At 42.3% G+C, this 23,877-nt stretch overlaps 1 protein-coding gene across 2 annotated transcripts in view; it reads left to right on the forward strand.

The window, feature by feature from the left end:
- Positions 1-17,155: 17,155 nt before the first annotated feature.
- The window catches only part of ZRANB1 (zinc finger RANBP2-type containing 1), a 69,022-nt gene continuing 62,300 nt past the window's right edge, over positions 17,156-23,877 (forward strand). The window contains exon 1 of one of the 2 annotated variants that reach the window (XM_004265729.3): positions 17,156-17,286. The gene's annotated coding sequence lies outside the window, so the exon portion shown is untranslated. The remainder of the gene's footprint in view (positions 17,287-23,877) is intronic. The other variant, XM_033420781.2, reaches the window with a different exon arrangement.

Below are 23,877 nucleotides of genomic sequence, written 5' to 3' on the forward strand. Positions count from 1 at the left end.
TTTTCATCAAGAGATCCAGCAGCCCCTTCTGGGTTAACTCATTTTAGAGCCCTTGGAGTGGGTTTCCCATGTGTAGGTTTCATGTAAGGAAGGAGGGGCTCTGATATAGGATTTTGCATATTGTTTTGTTAAAAACAAAGGACTGAGCTATTTGTAATGAGGTGGATAGACCTAGAGTCTGTCATACAGAGTGAAGTAAGTCAGAAAGAGAGAGACAAATACCGTATGCTAACACATATATATGGAATTAAAAAAAAAAATGTCATGAAAAACCTAGGGGTGAAACAGGAATAAAGACACAGACTTACTAGAGAATGGACTTGAGGCTATGGGGAGGGGGAAGGGTAAACTGTGACAAAGCGATAAAGAGGCATGGACATATATACACTACCAAACGTAAGGCAGTTAGCTAGTGGGAAGCAGCCGCATAGCACAGGGAGATCAGCTCGGTGCTTTGTGACCGCCTGGAGGGGTGGGATAGGGAGGGTGGGAGGGAGGGAGACGCAAGCGGGAAGAGATATGGGAATATATGTGTATATATAACTGATTCATTTTGTTGTGAAGCTGAAACTAACATACCATTGTAAAGCAATTATACTCCAATAAAGATGTTAAAAAAAAATAAGTAGAAAATCTTTCTTAACACAAACAAGTATTCTCAATATGTTTTCCTTTAATATTAAAAAAAAAAAAAAAAACAAAGGACTGGTGAGTCAATCATTTCAAAAGGAGTTGATAGAATTTTATGTCTGGAAGGGAATTTATATATGATCTTGTCTTACCCACTTATTTTATAAAAGAAGCTTAGAGAAAAGTGGCTGGTTGGCCCTTGGGCAGAGGAGTTGGAGGTGGAGTTTAGGCTTGAAGAGGAATTGAAGCAGCTTCTCTGAGGGACAGCCCCTCTCGTGTTTAGCTTCTCCATCATGCTGCTAAGGTAAGGCTGACATGCATTCTCCCATGTAGTCTTCACAACAACCCTACAAGGTAGGTGCCTTACTATTCCATTTTACAGACGAGTAAACAGAGGCTGCTTGATGCAACGTCTGGCTGCATATCATAAGCTGGTGTTAGGTGATCCAGAGCCCAGGCTCTTGACCATCACACTGTCCTGTTGTCCAGGCAGAAACCGTGAAGGGAGAGTCAACAGCAGTCCCATTCCCTACTCCTAAGAGATGAACCAGGCTACATGACAAACATCTATTTCCATAAAGTATATGATTTTTATCCTGGCTTTAAATGTCATGTTAAAAATTTGAAATGAAACAACGTCTTTGTAAGTAAACTAAATGAATCAATCAAGAGCATGTTGGGAATTCCCTGGCGGTCCAGTCGTTAGGACTCCGAGCTTTCACTGCGGGGACCCAGTTCTCCCTGGTCGGAGAACTAAGATCCTGCAAGCTGCGTGGTGTGGTCGAAAGATAAAAAATTTAAAAATAAAGAGAATGTTTGTGGACTTACAGGACTGGGGTGGGCATCACAGATTATCAAGAGGAAAGTTACGATGTTAAGGGCTGGAGGCATGATTGGGACAGTTCCATGAGGATAATGCCTCTCGTTCTGTCAATGTGGATGCCACAGTTCTGCCCTTCTTGCTCTCAGAGTAGCTGATTTTTATCATCTAACAATGTTGCATCCCAGGCTTTCATTTCAGCCTTGCCATTGCACTAGATGGAGGTTCAATCTGGTACCAGCACGAGGTGCTGACTTACTGTTACTGAAAAACTAACCAGATCCCTGGGCTTTCAGAATGTCCTAATCAGAATTCAGGGAAAAAAAAAAAAATCCAATCAATCACAGTGTTCTTTTGCACTTTCTAACTTTCTTCTGCCCTCCCTGCCAGTTGCTTACTGCTTAAAATCTAATGAGTCAAATCTAATGAGTAATGATTCTTACTGAGTGAAAGTAAGGAAACAATTTGGGGGAAGTACCTGTAGTGTGTAGGAATTATAAAACCATATTCCAGCCCTTAACTGAAACTATGTACAGAGCATTTTACTAAGATTTTGTTACAGCATCTCTTAAAATGTAAAAGTCTCTCCTATTTTTCCTTTTCTACTTTTCAATCTCTGGCCGATTTATTTTCAGATTAAAACAAAATTCTAAAGGTCCTTCTACAAAGCACAGACCAAAGCAGCAACTTGGAAAGGGGAATTATTTTGATTAATATTGGTAAACAACCTGGAAAAATCATTGCTATTAGCATGACTTTTTGTCATTCTGAAATAATACACTGAGACAAAATTTTAGAGCTGAGAGTGAATTTAGCAAGGCCACTGTCATTTTAAAGATCTCTCATGTGGTTATTTACACATTTGATATTTTTATTTACTGGGTATAACTAATCAGGCACATATTTTAAAATAATGACGATAAAGTGAATATTCAAGGGAGCCACTAGGGTAATATGAACCAACCCCCTGCACTGGAGATTTTTGTAAGTATGATGCCAATGTCAGTTCTTAGTTTATTATCCAGTAAGCTGATTAGCTAGTACAGATTCAATTTGACCTCAAAATCTGCCAAGCACCAGAAGGCTGTCCCTTCAGCCTGCTGTTTCTGGTAGGGAACAGGGACAATTTCCTCGGGGAACGCACTTGAAACATTACTTTTAAACTAACCAGACTCCAGAGGGCTCATAAAAGTACGTTTGCCTTTTTATCTGCCCTTCCTTGGTTACCCTGCTGGGATTTCTCTCCCCATGCCCAACAAAAGCCTACTCCAGGCTTTTTCTTTGTTTTGTTTTTTAACTTTCAGAGATACAGAAATATTTATGGATGAAATGATATGATGTCTGGGATTTACTTCAAAGTAATATGGGAACTAGAGAAGCAGATAGGGATAAAATTGAAATAAGACTGGCCATGAGTTGGTAATTGTTGAAGCTGGGGATGGGTCCTGGAGCTCATGATCATAATCCTGCAGGGAACATCCTGTACACACGTGGGAACTGCCCTCAGCTACCCACAAGAGGAACTGCTGGGCTTATATCCACTTACAGTTTTACTGAACACTATCAAATTGATCTGCAAAGTGCCTGAACAAAGTGACATTCCCCCCAGTCTCACCAAAACTTGAGAATTAACATTTTTATCAATCTGATTTTTTTAAAGTGATATATCTCCTCTTTGCTTTCAGTTACATTATCCTAATCACTTTGAGCATATTTTCCACATTTTCTGGTTCTTCAGATTTTTCCTGTGAATTGCATGTTTCCTGTTTTTCCAGATGACAGATGAAATCACAGAGATTTCTCTTTCTTCTTCCCTCCAAGCAGTAATACGCAGCAGCCTGCTTGCGTTTGCCTATGAGAACCAACTGTTCCATTTTCTAGAATTTTGCCAACTGGTTACCAAATATTGGCAGCTCAGCATTGGCCCTGGTGGGAATGTGTACACCACGGCAATCAGCAAACATTACACAGCAGGGCACCCATCCCCAGAGAGTTTGTTGTTACCTGATCACTACTGCCTCCAAGCATTTACATCTACACATGGCCTGGTTCAAAAGAGCATCAAGGTGAACCTGAGGCATGGATGATGGAGGGGTCCCTTGACTTGAAACTGGGACCAGAAAGGGCTTAATGGCTCTGTTTCCAGTACTCAGCATCCCTTGGTGGACATAGGCAGGGGTGGGGTGGGCAGTGCCTCAAGGGCATCTAGGAGAACCTGGCACTCCTGCAGCAAGGTGAGGTAGGCTTGGACACAGGTCCTGGGGTAGAGTCTCTTCCTTGGCCTCTTTCATTTCTGTGTCAGGTGTGGGACCCAGTATAACATGAAAATATGGGGATCCTTGTTCAAAAGCAAGAAAAAAAGCCTTTCCTTTCTTCACCTGAGATTTCTCTATCTGTCATGGTGTTCTTTATTTGCTATTTAATGTCATGTTCTCTCGGACTTGAGGATATTTGCGGGGTGAATGCAGTATCCCAGTGTCGCCTGGGATCTTGCCTGGTGACTTGGCACATGGGTGTGCGTGACCCACCCAGATGCCTGTGCCCAGGACGCCTCCCGGAGCAAGGGCAACTGTGGTCACTGCATCGCAGCACTGGAGTGGGCAGCTGAGCCCCCATTCTGGGGCGGGGGCAGGGAGGTGGTGGGTGGTGACAGCCTGGGTGAACCCAGGCTCTGATGCCCTGGTGCATATGCTCTGTTGACCCATCAAACTTCACTTACAAAACAGAAATTCAAAGATAAAATTACTAAGAAATAAATTCAAGAGAGCAAGCAACCGTGGAGCGCTGGACCCCAAGTATGGGACCTCCTGAGTGTGTGGCCCTTGGTGATGCCTCGGCTGCACGCTCTGAAGCTCACCCTGAGGCCAGGCAGCACCCAGGCCACCAAGTCCCTTTGCAGCTGAAGCCTCCCTGGGCTGGAGCTGTATGAACCTAGATGTTCTACCCACCATGGGGATTACAGTCCACTTACAATCCAGTTAGAGAGCAGGTTTGTTTTCATAGTCCTCCTTTTTATAGTACACTGTATATTTATTGAGCAAATGCTATGGGCCGGGCACTCTGCTACATATAAGGGTTACAAACACAAAAAAAGCTCCCTGCCCTCATGGAGCTTACCATCTGGCACAGGACATAGGCAACTAATAAGAGGCATAAATTTAAAAAATATGGGCTTCCCTGGTGGCGCAGTGGTTGAAAGTCTGCTTGCCGATGCAGGGGACGTGGATTCGTGCCCCGGTCCGGGAAGATCCCACATGCCGCGGAGCGGCTGGGCCCGTGAGCCATGGCCACTGAGCCTGCGCGTCCGGAGCCTGTGCTCCGCAACGGTAGAGGCCACAACAGTGAGAGGCCCGTGTACCAAAAAAAAAAAAAAAAAAAGTATGGAATGTTAGTGGTAGGTGGTAAGAAGAGAGATTGAAGAGGGAAACAAAGTGTCAGTAGGGGTGGCACAGACAGAGGATGGATGAATTAGAGTTAGAATTTTAGATGCTGGGGTTTGGGAAAGTGAGCAGGTTACCTCACCTGAGGTGAGGGAGGGAGAGACTAGGTAATACACTTGTCCTTCACTCTGTGTTCTCTTCCTTATAAATACTACCTAAGGACCAATCAGGGTCCTAAGGATTTGTAAGTGTTTTGCAACACCACCTTTTCAGTCAGAATTTGCTTGCATAACATTCAATTTTAGTAAAAGTCGTTTTAAACATTGGAAATGTCATATTAAAAATATGCTGGGACTTCCTTGGTGGTGCAGTGGTTAAGAATCCACCTGCCAATGCAGGGGACACGGGTTCGAGTCCTGGCCTGGGAAGATCCCACATGCTGCGGAGCAAGTAAGCCCGTGCCCCACAACTACTGAGCCTGCGCTCTAGAGCCCGTGAGCCACAACTACTGAGCCTGCGAGCCACAACTACTGAAGCCTGCACACCTAGAGCCTGTGCTCCGCAGCAAGAGAAGCCACCGCAATGAGAAACTCGCACACCTTAACGAAGAGTAGCCCCCGCCCGCCACAATTAGAGAAAGCCCATGTGCAGCAACGAAGACCCAATGCAGCCGAAAATAAATAAATAAATTGAAAAGAAATATGCTGGTTAGAAACCCTTTTTTTCCCTGTAATCTTCAGGAACTCAGTTTTCTTTGAAGCAGATACTTCATTGACTGTCATATTTTTAGAGACTTGGGAAAGTTATCTTTGGCATCTCCTGACGATGAGGATTAGCATCATCCTGCAATGATATTTTCCCCCTCATTCTTTTGGTTGCTCAGCAGGGTTTCTTCTCACAAAAGCAGAGTGTTAAGTAATAAAAATGTAAAGCCACAGGATGAGGAGAAAGAAAAAGCAATTCCTCCACGTCAGGAAGTGAAGTGTTACTTTAACAGGGTATTTGAAAAAGAAAATCCCCAAATAACAATGGCTGAAATAAGACAGATGTATCTTTCCCATGTACAAGAGGTCTGGGGTAAGGCAGTCCATGCACGGCCTGTGTAATGGCTCCAGGCCATCATCAGGGCTTCAGGCTCCCAACCTTCTGCCCTACCATCCTCAAAATCACCTCGTGGTTCAGGATGGCCATAGGAGATTCAGCCATCACATCCGTACCCTAGGAAGGAAGATAGATGAGCAGAGTGACCCATTCCCTGCCTTTTAAGGAAAATTGCCATAAACTCCCTCACAACACTTTTTTATATATATATATATATATATATATATATATATATATATATATAATGTTCTATCTGTATATAACATTATAACATTATGGGCTGGAACTTAGTCACATGGCCACATCCAACTATAATGGAGACTTGGAAAATCAATAAAAACATCAAGCTGGGTAACAGTTTTGTTAGAAACTGACATTTTGTTGCTTGGGAGGGAGAAGAGAATAGATGTTGGGGAAAGTTTCTAACAAGTTCTGCCACACTCACCAGATTCATTTTCTTTTTAAGTTAATGAAGGCTATAACTCTCAGGAAAATAAATCAATACCTGAGTCCTAGGGCCTTGAAAAGCTACATTCTTGGGTGTTCTCACCCTAACTTTTTAAAATTCAGATGAAAAACTCCAATGGGGAATTAGATTCTGTCATCTTTATTATTTTTGTATGTGTACTTCAATAGTCTACCATTTCACCTGCTTTGGAATTGCACAGATAAGCAGTCAAATGAAAGAAGATTTCACTGTTGTGCTTTATAGGACAAAATAATTTTTAAAAACTTGCCTTTGAGAAAGAAAATAATAGTACTGGGTCGATTGTCGTGGTATGAGTTTAAGTTCTGCACTATAAAGAAAATCTTTCCAAGTGGACATCTTATGTTTTTTTCTTTTTTTTCTGTTGAAAATGATTGCCAACAAAGAAAACATCTTCCTCTTGCTGACCAAATGCCAAAATGCAGTATCGGCTCAGGCGCTTCTTATACAGTATGAGTGGCTTTCTGATGGAAAGCTAATGTATTTTTGCTTAAAAAAATAAGGGAGGTCTATTTTGTGAGCCGTTAAGCAAGAATACGCCTTCCTCTTGAAGATCCATTTTCTTTCCTTCTAATGGTGACAGACGTTGTCTGCCAGCACAGCCACACAAGAAAAACGTGATGTTTCAGTTCCAATGACTCTGGGCCACTACGATGTCAGTTTTCCTTTGTGCATGATGACGCAGGGATTAGACCGCTAATATTTCATTCGTGTGGGGGGGTTTCCTTTATAATTAGAGAAGCTTTCAGGAATATTGTGTTAACACAAAGCTACATGTCATTTGTGAATCTCTCTGCTTTATTGAAATGTATTTATCATTGAGTTAGAGCTGGCTTCTTAACATAATTCTTTCCTACTTAATAATATAAAAGATTCCTTGTCTCTAATCCTGATTTCAGTGCTGGAAATCTTGCAGACTCAAAACTATCCCATCTGACAAAATCATAAAAGAAAAGTCTATTATATCTCCCAGCTGGGGAAATATAGTTTAATTGTTTAACGTATGAGGATGACTGGCATTAGATTCAATCTAGGCTCCAACAAATCTTCCCTTTTGTAATAAATCACTTCATTCCAAAGAGACACTGTGAAAGAGATAACCTATCAGTTTATGGACTTAAACTTTTTTCCTGTCGCTTTAAGAAGAATTTTCTTGATGATGCTCCATTATTTCACTGGAATGTTTCTGTACCACCTCTGACATCCATCTTTTCTGAGTTTTGCTATAGAATGGATTAGTATAATTCCTTTTTATTGGCATAAAAACATGTTGTAGTAGACAAAGGAAAATTCAGATTTTCTCAAAATACATTATCTTTGGGTGGCGTAGTCTTTACTTAGGCAAAGGGATTCAAAATGGCAATAGTTGTTGCCTCCAAGTAAAGCTCTGGAAATATCTATTCTTTTACTTTTGTTCTACTGGAATTTCTGTTGGCTGGAGAACCTCCATTTGTCCCTCCAGACCTGTTATCCCCTTGCTCTGTGCCCCTGGGGCAGACTGACCTATAGGGACTGCTTCAGTGTCTGCCTAGCCTATGGTCACCAGCTTGGTTTGGCCAGTGGGAGGTCCTGGCAGAGACTGGAGGGAGGACAGAGGGCTCAGGATGTTTACTCTGGCTTGTTCTCTAGCTCCTGCCAGGTGGCCCTCCCTACAACAACTCCTCTCTCTCCAGGATTTGGTAATGGCTGTCAGTTATTGCCAGCTCAGGGCTGTTTCGCCATCCTTGTTGGTTTTCTTCTGCCCACGCCTGTGTAAAGAATTGCAATGTTCCCATTTGTGTGTGCTATGTATTTCTGCCTGGGACACCAATATGCAAGTCTTCCTATGACAACCTCTATGGCGAGAGTGGTTATTTGGCCTCAGACTTGTTTTTGGAAATGTTTTCATCATGAATAGAATTTACAGCAAGGCTGTGGGCCATTTAAGCACTCCCTGCTGTTTGTTTTTCACTACTAGAGTTGTAAATTGTTTACCTTCTCACAGAACGTAAAAGAGGAAGGATGCAGTTTTGCAAGGTATATGTACAATTCAACCAGTTCTCAAGCCGGGCTGCTGACATCTTGCTAGAGCTCCCAGAGGCTTGTCAAGTGATGGTTTCACCACCGTGGCCCAGGATCAGATGAATGTGGTACCGAGTGGGCCCTCATCTCGGCAGTATCTTCTTTCCTGGACCCACCTGTGCTGCAGGGAGCATGGACGCCTGCTAATTCCCTTACCTGCTTGCTTCCTTACCCCATTACCCTCCTGAGTGCTGACTCTAACACTTCAAGAGAACTCAGGCAAAGTTCCTGAAACAAAGTGCTCTGAAGCTGATGCTAATCACCTGTCCTAAAAGGTGGGGTGAGAAATTCACTCATTTTGAGCACAGTCTTTTTTCAGGTTCATCACCGAAAGAGTTTGGCTTCAAGTTGGTTACTTACGCTATTTCTCTTTTTCCCCATAATTGGGATGGATGACTCTTATTTTGTGAGTGTGATGAGGTCAGTAAATTGTGATCTTCTGATAAATTCTATTAGCAAAGACCACTTCTTGAAAAAACAAATCATAAAATTAGAGAAGGCATTGATATTTAGGCTTATTCCACACATCTTTTTATAGAAACATCTGTAAGTTGTGTGTATTCTGGGTCCCAGATAGATAGATGGAAAAACCTGGGGAAAGGGTCACTGGGTTACATTGACATTGAGAGCCTGTGTCCTGATTCCTAAAAAGAAAGTCCTGTAACTTCTCTGTTCCTTGGCTTTCCCTTCAATCATTGGAGGTAACACCTACCTGACAAAACTGATAAGAATACAATGAGATAGAGGATAGTAAAGTGCTTTGAAAATTTAAAGATTTTAAAAACACCAATTATTGTTGTTGTCTAAAAATATATAGTCTAAAACAGTGGTTTTTAACCTTTTTGGGTGATTAATGCCTTTAGAGACTTGATGAAAGCTACAGACCCTCTCTCCAGAAAAGTACAAGCCATCAGAGGATTTTCTTTTACAATTTCAAGGCATCTATGGATCTTCTGAAGCCCATCAATCCTTGGGAAAATTTCATAAAATACATCTTATTTTCTTTTTAAAGATTGCTAAATGCAAAAGTTAATGTGTTAGATATGATTTTCATCAGCATTCATTTATAACACTTGACATTTAAAATTCTTCACAAGATATATATAAATTACAAACCAAAAGAAAAAGAATCAAAAGGAAGTATCAAACTATTCTTAGTTCTTGAACAAAATTTAAATGCATTAGGTTATTGAACTAGAATAATGATGGTTGAAAAGATCCTGAAGTATAAAATCAAGAAAGCTAAGTTAATTAATTCATTCAATAAATATTTCTTGAGCATCTGTATGTGTCAAGGGACATTCTAAGTGCTCAGGATACCCTAGTGAATCACACAGTCAGGATATCTAAAATACAGAGGTGGTACCTTCTGTTCATCGCTAAAGCTGTTAAAACTCCAGGTAATGTATGAATCCTGGCAGCTAATGAGTTCATTAGTTACACAATTCATGCTTTACTCCTTGTGTGGAACAACTGAATAATTTTGTATTGGTCATAAAACTACATTTCTGTCTGGTCAGCCCTCTCTTAACATTTAGTTTGCATGTTTTAAATTTATAGCTTGGGACTTCCCTGGTGGTGCAGTGATTAAGAATCTGCCTGTCAATACAGGGGATATGGGTTTGATTCTTGGTCCGGGAAGATCTCACATGCCGCGGAGCAACTAAGCCCGTGCACCACAACTACTGAGCCCATGCGCCTAGAGCCCGTGCTCTGCAACAAGAGAAGCCACCACAATGAGAAGCCCGCGCACTGCGACATAGAGTAGCCCCTGCTCACCGCAACTAGAGAAAGCCTGTGCGCAGCAACAAAGACCCTATGCAGCCAAAAATAAATAAATAAAAATAAAATAAAAATTAAAAAAATAAATTTATAGCTACTATAAATCTTCCACATTGAAGGTAACAAAATATTGTGAACTTAATGGTTTTATCCCAGGTTTGAAGCTACCACACAGATTACTGTCTTTGGTCCACAGTTAGAATTTACATATTGTTTTTGAAGCAAATGAAATCATTTGCATGAATCACTCTAATTAACTCGAGAAATACCTGAATGACATGAATACTTTCAAATATTTTGAAATATTTTTAGACTATGTGTCTCTGAAATGACTGGAAGGAAAGGAATGAAAAGTATTGTGGCCTTCCTAACTTTGTGGGTTATTTATCATTTTAGTGTTTGGCAAAAAGGCAGAATATTTTCAATTCCATGAGCATTATATAATAAGACATGTAGTAAAGTATTAGAAACTAGGTCAGAATGTTTTTTTTCCTGTGTGTGAGAGTTTGTGTATGTGTGTGTGGGTGTATGTGCGTGTGTTGGGGGTAGTAGTGGAGGTGTCACCTTGTCAGTACTGAAATGGGAAGAGGTGTATTTATTAAAAACAATAAATGGAGTAAATATCCCTTTTGAGGTTGTTCACATGGGGTTAGGTTTAAAGAATATTTGGGGTTGACTGGGTATCAGCCCTACTTTTCACTTTTTCAGGGTTTCCTAGTTGAGACATTTTATCTCTCACTGAGTCACCCATCTTTCCCACTACCTCCTGCCTCTTTTTTTCTTCTCTCCTTGCTCAGCTAATCATATTTACCATGCACCCTTATTTCCCATTCCTACTTTCCAAGGGAATTGCATCACTTGCTACCCTGTGCTCTGTATTGCAACATTAGTAATCTGATTTTCTTACATGAAATTTGCCTTTTTGTCCTGAGAAATGAACAAAATCCAACCTTCCACTAATTAGATTAGGGTCTCAATCTTTGTGTGTGTGTTGTGGTCGCTTTGGAATAATTTTTTAAGTGCATAAAATGAATGAGATTATAAGGACACCAATTAAATTGAAATATAGTTCTCAAAATATTAAAAAATCTATAATATTCATTTAAGTACTTTCAAAATAACACATGAAATAACAACTTAGTGGCAGGTCTAACGGCCACAATGATTTTGTAGTCATGGTGAAGATAAGCCATATTTTGAGATAGCTACAACTGTAATGTGTTCTAATAAATCTGTGATTTCTGTGGGTGCCAAAGCCACCAGGTCTGTTCATACTTCTGTGGTTTGTTGACTTTGTTGATAATTGATGTAAATGCTACATTTCAGTTAAAAGTTAGTGGAAATAAAGACGTAGTTTTTCCTATCTAAGTTCACAGACCCCTAGAGGGTATGGAGACCCCAGATTAAGTACTGTCCCCCACTAGACTGCAAGCCCCCTGATGCAGAGGCAGGCTTTTGTTTTTGACCCTGCACAGCCAGCACTTAGCACAGTGTCTGACATAGAATAATTCCTCAACAAACATCTGAATTAAGTGAAACGCAAAGCAAGGAAACCAACTTAGGATTATTGCCAGGGCTCGTCACCTCTTATCTCAGTGAATCTTCAGTTAACTGCCAGGGAAATACTACCTTTCTCAGACGAGGAAACTGGGACTCAGAGGATAGCTATGCGGCAGAGCAGAATTTAAACTCAGGTCTGTTTGACTCCAAAGTCCGCGTCGTTTCCACCTCATATTGTTGCCTCTTACGAAACTTGTCTGGGTCCAGAGAATAACACAGATGAGGTTATTTCAGATAGTTGTTGTCTCCAAACTTCTTAAAAAGACTCAGTAGAATTTCAACAATTCTCTCATAACTCAGCAAGTCTACTCTATGGGGATATCTTGTTGAAGTTTTGTGACAATGTCTTAATCTATAGGATCTTGTTACTATGAGCATAAATTCTTACCCATCCAGGCAAGACTGTCCTAGAACAGACCAGGACTTGGGTAAGTCAAGCAAGCTGTATTCTGTCTGATGCCTTAACACCCATACTTTGCCCTTCCGTGAGATTTTGTCCCAGGCAGGTTTGCGGTTAGGTTGGCCTCAGTGGGGGTCACAGGAGGATCCTATATTCCACAAAACAGTGGCATTTATGCACAAGAATGGATCAGGCAACATTATCATTTTTTTTTTTTTTTTTTTTGGCTGTGATGGGTCTTCATTGCTGTGCGCGGGCTTTCTCTAGTTGCAGCGAGCGGGGGCTACTCTTCATTGCAGTGCGGTGGCTTCTCTTGTTGCGGATCACAGGCTCTAGGCATGTGGGCTCAGTAGTTGTGGCGCATGGGCTTAGTTGCTCCGTGGCATGTGGGATCTTCCCGGACCAGGCCTCGAACCTGTGTCCCCTGCATTGGCAGGTGGATTCTTAACCACTGCACTACCAGGGAAGCCTGCAACATTATCATATTGCGTTTTCTGCTGCAAAGAGGTTTTTCCACGGAGGAATCATGTATAATCATGTACAGTAAGTGGAAGATATTTTGTAGTTTATAGAACTGAGATTTTCTGCAATACAGCTGAGAATTTGTTCTCATAACAACTGAAGTTTCTAGCCTTTCTTTTGAGGGAAGCTCACCAATTTTGTACAACTTGCTTCATAAAAGCACAGATTCCCCCAGCAGTCCCTGGGAAAGCTGGACCTGTCGTCATCTCCTTCAGCTAAGTGCCTTTAACTTCCCTGATTTGGAAATATCCACCTCTAGGTTGCCTCTGCCATCTGGTCCCCCTGTTCCAGGCCTGACCCTGGGCTGCTGAACCATGTTGGGAAAAGTGACTCCTTTTGCTTTTCTTTCTTCACTCTTCTTGGTTTGCTTCCCCACAACCTTTGTCCCAAAGTCCCTCTGTTATCCTCCAGCTCCCAGCCCAGCCCTTAGCAGGTGACCCGCACTTGACTCCCCCAGGAGGAGAAAGGGTATGAAGTCCACTCCATCACCTGTTCTCCCATCAGAATTTCTCTGCAACTCTATTTTTCACATCTTCCTTTTCTCCTGTTTCTGGGAAAGAAAGCGCCCCCTCCCCATTCCCTTAGCTAGCTAAGACGCATCAGTCCGCTCTGGATTACCTGCCTCCTGGATTTCAATCCTTTATTTTTTCCCCTCTCCATCCTCTCTCCTCTGTTTATAAAAGTGCTCAGATATGCTCATTTTTAAAAGTGTGTAAAAGAAAACAAAACCTTTCCCTCATTCGTGTTATTACTCCCTGTGTCTATTCTTATATCTCCTGCCTTCCCTTCCTTGCCAAACGCCTTGGACTGGTCTGTAATCACTGCTTCAAAGCCCACACATGCCTTCAGCTTTCGGAATCTGGCTTCTGTCTCCACCATCCTACTGAGACCTGTTCTCTGGAAGGTCGCTAAGACTCTTGTTTGTCAAATCCAGCAACCTTTTCTCTGTTCTAATTCCTGAGTCTGTGGAATCTGACACTGTTTGTTACCATATTCTTGAGGCTCACCACCCCCTGGGCTTCCAGAACACCTTTTCATCTCCTGGCTTTCTGACCCATCTTTTTCTCTTCCTTTGGGAGTTTCTCTTTTTCTATCCCACTCCTGTGGCTTCAGTGGCAACTTCTACATTAGATAACTCTCTGATGTTTATCTCCAGGTCCAGCCTATCAAATTTTTAGCATTTCCCCCTGCTTACTGCACATCTCCTCCTGAGCCCAGCATCTCAACATACCTCGTCCAGCGGTCAACATCGCCTCTTATTTAGTTCCTCTCCTGTGCTTTGATTCTGACTTTCAATTCTTTCATCTGCCCCAGATTCAGACACCGGAAAACCCTGAAGTTCTATGGTCACCCTATTTCACTTCTGACCCCTACTTTCCATTCCCACAGCTACTTTGGTTTTGGGTTCTTGACTCTTAATTGGTTTCTCTTTCCCTGATTCTAGTTCTACCCTGGTTTGTCCCACAGGTATTCCAGGTTAAGGTATAAAGTACTGGCTCTTGCCTGCTCAGAACCGTTCCATGGCTTTCTACTAGTGAAGGAATTAAGTACAGAGCCACAGTTTGGCGTTCAAGACCTTCACAGCAAGGCAGGAAAAGTAAAATGGGATTTTATCTTCTCTAGGTAGTTTGAAAAACACCTGAAATAAAACTCCAAACAAACTAGTTGTCAACAAAACTATAATGTCCCTACACTTTAGTAAAAGGGTTGGAAGAAAAAGAACATTCTTTTTTGCAACAGTGGATACTTTTTTCCCAAATGAAATATTTCTCAGAAATATATGTAAGGAGAATAATTTATTCTCTGTGCCAAACAGCACGAATTAGATCCTTCTTTGTGACAGTGCTGTCTGCTGCATTTGCTGACATCCTTTTTACTCAAATGTGGTGCATTGGGAAGGAGATTTGACTGGGGAATCAAGAGCTTTGTGTTCTAATTTTAGACCTAGATGGTCTGGCTTTTGGTAAGTCACTTAAAATCTCTAGGCATTAGTTTCCACACCTGCAAACTGTTGGTAAGTCACTTAAAATCTCTAGGCATTAGTTCACACATCTGCAAACTGCGGGCCTGGGACAATGTCAATATCTGGCTGCACATTACAATCACCTGGGGAGTGTGTTTAAAACCTAGCCAATGCAAACTCTCCTCCTGGGGATGGTTTCAGTAGGTCTGGGTAGGGCCCAGATACGTATATTTTGAAAAGCTCCTCATGTGTAGCCAGGGCTGAGAACCACTGGCTTGGTAACAAGTGCCTTTTCAGCTTTACCATAGAGTCACTTTTGGATTTGCTCTTCCTCTCAATTACAAGATGGTTTTCGTTTGAATTTACTCAGCACATTCCACCTCCTATTGTCATTATGGTTATTTTTGTCTCGTCTGCTTTCCTATGCTGTAGTTCCCACAAACACAGAATGTGTCTTACTCATCTCTGTGTGCTTGTTATTCCTTGACACATGGATTTTCAGTTTGCTAAACTTCATGAAGAGTTAACAAGCTTACTTAAACAATATCTCTTTTCCTTAACAAAATGAATTACAACTCAAACTAAACAAAAACACCTGATTCTGTGGTTCTTGGTAACTTGCTGGTGAGCTTCAGGAAGGGCAAGCTGGAGGTTCTCAGAGGCTCTTAAAATATTTTCAAAGTGAAATGTTGGTGGAACCATTTGTTCTTACATAATAACGTGGTTTAATTTTATCTACAATTGTGTTAATTATATGTTTGAGAATGTGTGTTAAGTTTGTAGGTAAATGACTGTTGCAGTTTAAACTCTGTTGATGAGTCCTTGAGCAAATAATGTTGCTCCGGGAAGGTGGTGGTTATTAAAACTCTCGACATCACAGGAATGGCTGCAAGGGTAAAATATATCACTGATTAGGAAAGAGGTTGTTGATGAGAGGAAGCTATATCAGGTATTTCTCTTCAGTGGCCATAGTGAAGCTATGAGAATACCAGGCATAGTTTTACTAAATGAAGTCACCATCCGAGTTTTAAAAATCCAGTTAAACTCTGAATAATACATTCTTTCTGTTGAAGCTGAGGCGTCCGAAACTTCAGACGCCTCAGTGCTTTTTGACAGTGCTAAGAAGTTTACAACTTTTAAAGACTCTCTGTGTTTTTACGGTCATTCGAATTCTTGAAATAAAATTTGAAGTATGAAAAATGCAAGGCAAAGTCTCATTGAGAAAAGCAAAGCTCTCCAGCCTGAAAAATATGACATACTCATGGGGTTTTAGTAATTGGGTAAATGATTTAGACTACTTGGCTATATTTACATTAAAAAAAGAAATATATGAAACATCACCATATAACATATTCTCTTTGGAACTTTGGCTCATGTAATTCTCCCGGCAGTTTTCTTCCCCCCCATGGCTATAATTTAATCTCTCCCTTACATTTACAATTTACAGTAAAAGCAAACCATTAGAAAATTAGGTTTACCCAATACTAGAGCTAGGAAGTAGTAAAAGAGAGCGAAAAGCAAAGTATCCATGGCTTTTTTAAAAATTAATTTTATTGAGATATAATTGGCATACAACTCTATGGCTTTTCATCATGAATATATGCATGTACTTAGGTAATACATACATTATAAATTTACACATTCACAAATATAAATGGATAGCTGCCTCGAAGACGGGAATAAAAAAAGACATTGTAAAAAAAAGATATATGAAAATGCAATTGCCTCAACCTAAACATTTATCTTCCCTGGTGTCTTATCAAGAGCTTGAAGCTGTATAAGAAAAAGTGATGCAGAATCTGTCACTAAGTAGTTCACTTGGTGAGACTTGAGAGTTGACTTAGAAGTCGGCTGTAAGAGCAACCGAGACCGTGCACTAGGAGCTGGGCAGCCACAAGAACGTCCTCCCGGCCGCCCCGGCTGCGTCCCCGTGCCCCGCGCACGCCGCGCCGTCGCCTCCCGGCGTGCCCCGCACGTCGCCGAAGTCCCGCAGCCCCAGCCAACCGGCCGCCGCACAGGGGGCGGGACCCGGGGGCCGGCGCGCGCCGCCGCCTCACAATCGGGGCCCGGCGCCGGCGTGACGTCCCCCTTCCGTGGCCCGCCTTCTGCGCCCGGAAAGAGGCGGCCGACCATTGGCTGCGCCGCTGGCGGCCTCGGGGCCAATGACACGGCGACGAGCGGCGGGGTCTGGCCTTGACGTTGTGCTGCTTGCCGTGGGGTGTTTTTGGCTCCGGGGCCCCTCACCGCCGCCATTAGGAGCCCGCTGCTCCCGAGGCCACCCCCCCTCTCTCCCCCCTTCCCCCCTGTGTCCCCCCGCCTCCGTGCCTGCTCTCCGCCCCTCTGCCCCCGCCTCCGGCAGCGGGAGTCGCGCGCGGGCCCGCGGTGACCATGTCCTGACTGAGGGGAGAGGGCGGAGGCGGCAGCAGCGGGGCGGGCGGCGGCGCGGAGGGAGGCGGAGAGGGGCCGGGCTCGGCTCGTCGCCGCGGGCTGCTCGGGGAGTCGCTGCCGCCGCCGCGGCCGCCGGGCGCCGAGCGTCGGAGGAGGAGCAGGAGCTGGAGGAAGAGCCACCGCCGCCGCCAGGTAACCGGGCCCCGGGAGGGCGCCCCGCTGCAGGCCCCTCGCGGCTCCGCCGCGGCCTGCCCGGGCCCCTCGCTCCCTGATGGCGCCCAGGCCGCTGGGTCTCCCGGGCCGTCCGCCAGCGACCCCCGGGTAGGCGTCGCAGGCGAGGAGAGGGGAGGCGGCAAGGTCTGGCTCCTCCGCGCTTCCATCTTCGGCTTTCCCGATGCGGGCACAGGCCCGGGGCTGTGGGAGGGTGGGTCCGCTCGGCTTGTTTACCGACCATGGATCAGCCGCGGCTGGACGCGCCGCCTGCCTTGCCACCTCTCTTCCGCCAGATGACCCCCCTTCCCCCCGACTTCTTTTCCTGCCACCTCCGGGCTGGGGAGTGGGGTTTCTCTCGCGCTCTGCGGCAGGCCCTAAATACTTGGGTCCATCGCCACAAGTTGGTACTGGGCCCCAAACTTCGGTCCCTTGGCCGCTTCCTCTTCGCCTCCCGCGGTGGCCTTCCGTTGTTGCCTTTTCTGTACTAGAAAGATGGGGGGCGACGGGGGTGGGCTGGGGAGGAGGAGCTGGAACTCGTGGCAAGATCGTCTAGCTCTCTCGCTCGCGATAACGATGGTTCCGTGCAACTCTCTGTTATTTTCTCCGCTGTGGTTTGGTGTGGGTCGTTTCACAGACAAAAGGACTGTAATGAATACTTGCGTTAAGCACAAGGGACCAGCAGTTTAGGTTCAGCCTGGAAGTTTGAACCGGCCCATTATCTTTGAGATAACACTGGTGTTTTGAAACTCTGGCTGAGAATTTGGTATTTCAGTCAATTGATTCCATAACTCCGTAGGCTATGAGGTTAAACGCCGTTCCCTCTATCCAATATTTTGGTCTGTTTGCTCACCGTATGATCTGTTATGTTGTTGTCAATAAATTTAATGTACAGTTGAAGAGAAATCTTTACCTCATGGAAACGTTATATAATGAGTGTTTTTTCTAAAGTCTCTTTTTAGTTGACTTCTTTATCACTTGTGCGACCTCAAGGGTACCCATGTTTTGATCAAACGTGGATGACTCAGTATTCAAACCATAAGCCAGGGGAAACCATAAGGAATATTGATCTTGGCTTGTGCCAGGGGTCTTAGGAAAGTCATTAAACTAGGTTTGTGAAAAATTAAGCTGGATCTCTCCTCCTGGTTATTAATATTATTAATTAAATGAGGCAGTTGAAAAGAAATCTAGAATCCTGATTCCCCCTTGATTTCTGGATCTTATGATATGCAGTCACCTTCTTATACTAAAGTTTCATAACATTGTTTTTATAGGCTGTCGGGGACTGAGAGGACAGTAATGGCACATTTTAATCTTTGGGGAGGATATTATTTGAATGTCATGAGGGATTTTTATTTCTGTTGATGTTTCAACACCTTTTGTTAATGCTTCAGAACATTGAGACACCCATTTATTTACTCTTGAAATGTGCTTGGGTTAGTATGATGAACTCATTCATGGTAGCTTATGGCCTTGATCCAGCTCTGTGTGCTGATAAGGGTTTGGCATATTGCATTTAAAGTCAGAGGATTAGCATAGTTTTGGAACTCATGATCCAGATGTAGGATATTTGAGGTAAATTGCCTCCTGTGTGTAACTGATATAGTGAGAGCTCTTCAATGTGCTTTATACTTATACCGCTTTTATAGTAGATGGAGGCTTTAAATAAATGGGAGCTGCAAAAGTAGACCACTGTAGCTTTTTATTTAACTTGGTTCAGCGTTATTATTTGAGCATTGCTGCTCACTTCTCTCCTTCCCCAATAATAAGCTTTTGCACCTGGGTTTTGAATACGTTTTCTCCCAGTGATGTGTTTCACCTGGACTATTTGTGCTCCACTAATGCCTTGGGTAAATAATATCTTGCACATTTTAACACTCACCTTCTCACATCACAACATAAAAAGTTCCGGAACTCTCCTTGTTACATGCAAAGTAAGGTTTAAGCTCCTTGGTGTGGTTTTCAGGTTTCTCTGTAATCTGGCCCTGATCCATTCTTCAGTCTTAACTCATTTCTTCCCTTTGTGAATCTTTAGTTCCAGCCAAACTAACTTGTTTGTTGTTCCTGTGAAGTCCCTCCTCTTGGCCTTTCTTTGTGCCTTTCTTTCTGTTTGAAACTCTTTTCTGCTTGTATTCACGGATACTCCCTTTACTCTGGGCCCAGTCTCTTGAGAAGCCTTTTTGACTAGTTCAACCCCAAGGGATCTATTCATACCTCTCCTGTGTGGGACTGTTTTCTTCTTCTTCTTCTTTTTTTTTTTCTTAGCATATGCTAGCCTGGATTTCAGTTTTTTTATGTCTTTATTCGGCTTCCCAGTTAGATTTTTAAGACCTTTGAGGAGTGGGTATGAATCCTAAACCATGTATCTGTGGAGACCATATATTAAGCACTGAAAATATGAATACGTTGACAAAGTATTTTGGTTATAGAGTTGTTCTAGAATATGAAGTTTGTACTCCTCTGAGTATTGGAGTTGCTGATTTCAAAGTTGGACTTTGATGGGTTTTTTAAAAAAAATTTATTTATTTTTGGCTGCGTTGGGTCTTCGTTGCTGCGCCCAGGCTTTCTAGTTGTGGCGAGCAGGGGCTACTCTTTGTTGCGGTGCGTGGGCTTCTCATTGTGGTGGCTTCTCTTGTTGCGGAGCACGGGCTATAGGCGTGTGGGCTTCAGTAGTTGTGGCACGCGGGCTTAGTAGTTGCGGCTCGCGGGCTCTAGAGCGCAGGCTCAGTAGTTGTGGCACACAGGCTTAGTTGCTCCGTGGCATGTGGGATCTTCCCGGACCAGGGCTCGAACCCGTGTCCCCTGCATTGGCAGGCGGATTCTTAACCACTGCGCCACCAGGGAAGCCCGGGCTTTGATGACTTAATGAGACAAAATATTTGAAACCATGGCTGTCTCTAAAAAGTTTTTTTTGGCCAGTATGTTTATATCTATTATCAGCATGGTTCTCTTTCTGTAGAGGATGCTCAACATTTTGATAATGGTATACGTACTACAGATCTGTAGTTTACTTCAGATTTGAGTTTGGGGCGGTTACTTTGGTTTGAGTTTGGCACCAGTGGCACTGTTGTCATGCCATATTTGTACATAGGTAACATTTAGCATCATGGGCAGGAGACAGTAATCTGCAGTCTCAGTTTGCATCCTTAACCTCAGATGTTGGCAGCATGTGTCATTGATCATGAGGCAGATGAGACTCAGGAGAATGTGTGATTCACTGCTACCTGTCAACACTGTTGGAAGAAACACAAACAAGCCCATCCATAGTATTTTTGTATCCCAAGGATAATTACGTGTAATTATGTAGCACATGGGTGGTTGCTGATGTAGTTGGAGAACAGGTGTGTACGTTCCTCTTGTGTTGTATGTGTGAGTGAGAGGCCTGATGTTTTATGGATACATAGTCTCCTAGCAGTAAATCATCTTGATTTATCCACTGCATCTTTGTGGAAACTTGTGTTCTTCCTCCAGTTCATCAAAATATTTTTTTTCCCCTGAAATTGACTGGTTTTTAGAAACTAGTTTACATAAAAGCTTTTTTTTTAAGCTTCAGAAACCTTTTTAGCATAATTGAAGCTAAAATTAATCTGTTAACTTTCCAGAAATACTAAGCATTTTTACTTAGGCTACTTGCATTTGTAAAAGGGACTTTCACAGAATTACATCAGTAATTTCACCACTTGAGAAATCTGGATCAGTAAGCATTCATTCTTTGCTCTCTGGGAGGGTCGTATTTTGGTTAAGATTAAATTTTTGAAAAGAGTCATTAGTTTGAATTTTAAAGTGGAGGTTGGTCAGGAACATAAAATTTATTTTTCAGGTGCCTAGTGAATTGAACTTTTTAGTAATGAAAAAACTAATTTCCTTTATTTTTTATTCTTTTTTTTTTTTGCGGAACGTGGGCCTCTCACTGTTGTGGCCTCTCCCCTTACGGAGCACAGGCTCCGGACGCGCAGGCTCAGCGGCCATGGCTCACGGGCCCAGCCCCAGCCGCCCTGCGGCATGTGGGATCTTCCCGGACCGGGGCACGAACCCGTGTCCCCTGCATCGGCAGGCGGACTCTCAACCACTGCGCCACCAGGGAAGCCCCTCACACTTTTGGCTTTTTATTTTGTACAGTTTGGCAAGTCAGATTTTTATGTGGATTGAATTTACATAAATAAAAAATATTCGAGTGGATGAGGCATTGTTGGAAATCAGTTGCATATATCTCCGTCTTTTAAAATTTTTTTAACAATAACAGCTTAATTGAGGTTTAGTTCATAAAACAAAAAATTCACACTTTTAAAGTATGGAATTCATTGGTTTTTAGTGTATTTACAAAGTTATGTAACCATCACCACTATTCAGAACATGTTCATCACCCCCAAAATAGACCCTGTACCCATTAGCAGTCATTCCCTCTTTGCCCCAGTTCCTGGCAACAAGTAATCTACTTCTGTCTTTATGGATTTACCTGTTCTGTACATTTCATATAAATGGAATCAAACAATATAGTCGTCCTTTGGTATCTGTGGGGGATTGGTTCCAGGATCCCTCTTGGATCCCCAAATCTAGGGATACCCAATTCCCTCATATAAAATGGCAAAATATTTGCATATAACCTACACACAACCTCTTGTATACTTTAAATCATATCTATATTACTTATAATACCTAATACAATATAAATGCTATGTAAATAGTTGTCAGTGCGTGAAAATTCAAGTTTTGCTTTTTGGAACTTTCTTTATATGACCCTTGGTATCTGGCTTTGTTCACTTCACTTATCGTTTTCCAGGTTTATCCATCTTGTAGCATGTATCAGTACTTCATTCTTTTTTATGGCTGAATAATATTCCATGTATGGGTACATACCACATTTTGTTTATATTTATCTATTCATTGATTGATGGGCATTTGAGTAGTTTCCACTTTTTGGCTTTTTATGAAATATGCTGCTGTGAACATTTGTGTACAAACTTGTGTGTGGACATAAGTTTTCATTTTTTGGGGGGTATATATTGATACCTAGGATGGAATTGCCGGTTCATATGGTAACTCTGTGTTTAACCTTTGAGGAACTTTGTGACTGTTTTCTAAAGTGGTTGTACCATTTTTGCATTTATACCAGCAATGTATGAGGGTTCCATTTCTCTACATCCTCATCAACACTTGTTATTGTCTGTCTTTTTTATTATAGCTGTCTTAGTGAAGTGGAATCTCCTAGTTTTTATTTGCATTCCCTAATGGCTGGTGGTATCGAGTATCTTTTCATGTGCTTACTGGTCGTTTGTGTATCTTTAGAGAATGTCTACTCCAATCTTTTGCCCATTTTTCAGTTGGGTTATTTGTCTTTTTATTGTTGAGTTGTGAGAGTTTTTTATATATTCTGGACACAAGTCAGATGACTTGCAAATACTTTATCCTGTTCTGTAGGTTATCTCTTTATTGATGGTGTACTTTGAAACGCAAAAGATTTTAATTTTGATGTCCAATTTATCTGTTTTCGTTTGTCACTTGTGCTTTTGGTGTCATCTCTAAGAAGCCATTGTGTAATCCAAGGTCAAGAAGATTTGCATTTCTTCTAAGAATTTTACAGTTCTTAGCTCTTACATTTAGGTCTTTGATAATTTTGAGTTAAGTTTTGTATATAGTATGAGATAGGGATCCAAATTTATTCTTTTGCAGAGGGCTGTCAAGTTGTCCCAGCATCATTTGCTGAAATTCAGTTAGCTTTAGTAACATAATTATTCTCAGCCATCAATTGATTATTGCAAGACAGTATTCCCTGGATGTATGAAGAAATTATCCTTACTTTGCAGATGGAGAAAAGGATTTCTACTGAGTGTTGCTCATTAAGTTGCAGCAGTACGCTTGTGATTGGAATTCTGAAGGCAAGACCATTTCTGTAATGGTTTTTTTTTGTTGTTGTTCTCGCCGTGAGGCCTATCATTTCTGTAATTTTTAACAAACCACTTTTAAATCCTTTTCTGGTTGGGGTGGGTAATTAACTTCATTTTTTGGTATTTAATGAAGTTAAAGTTTGTTTTTAAACAGGGGAACGACAGGAATTTGTAGAACTTTAGACTAATCTTTGTTTGGAATACTATCCTTTGATACCAGGAGAATATTGCATTGCTTTTTATTGTCTAAATGATTAGTGAGCAACTGTTTTATAGCAAACACTGTTTATAGAGACGTAAAAGTGAATTTTTCAGTTGATCATTAGAAAGAAACCTTATTCCACAAAACTAAGTACTATGAAGTGGTAAAGAAGTGACTAAATTAGCACAAGATTAGGATTGGGTCAAGAAGGGTTTTACAGAAGTGGGAACATTTGAGCTAGTCTTTGAAGAAGGAGTGACAAGTTTCTAGGTATATATAGAACCAGGTAAGAATGGGAGGTGGGAGTGGGAGAACATCGTGTGCAGAAGCAATTGTAAGTGAAGGCATGGAGATATGAAAATTACATGCCACATATAAGGACCAGCAGAGGGTACAGTATGGCTAAAGCATGTGGATGAGGTTGGAATGGTGCTCATAGCACCTGGATATGAATGCCTTATTCCTTCTCCAGTCCCTGATCCTCTT

This window comes from Orcinus orca, chromosome 14 (genome assembly GCF_937001465.1).
Source record: "Orcinus orca chromosome 14, mOrcOrc1.1, whole genome shotgun sequence".
NCBI classification, from domain to species: Eukaryota; Metazoa; Chordata; class Mammalia; order Artiodactyla; family Delphinidae; genus Orcinus; species Orcinus orca.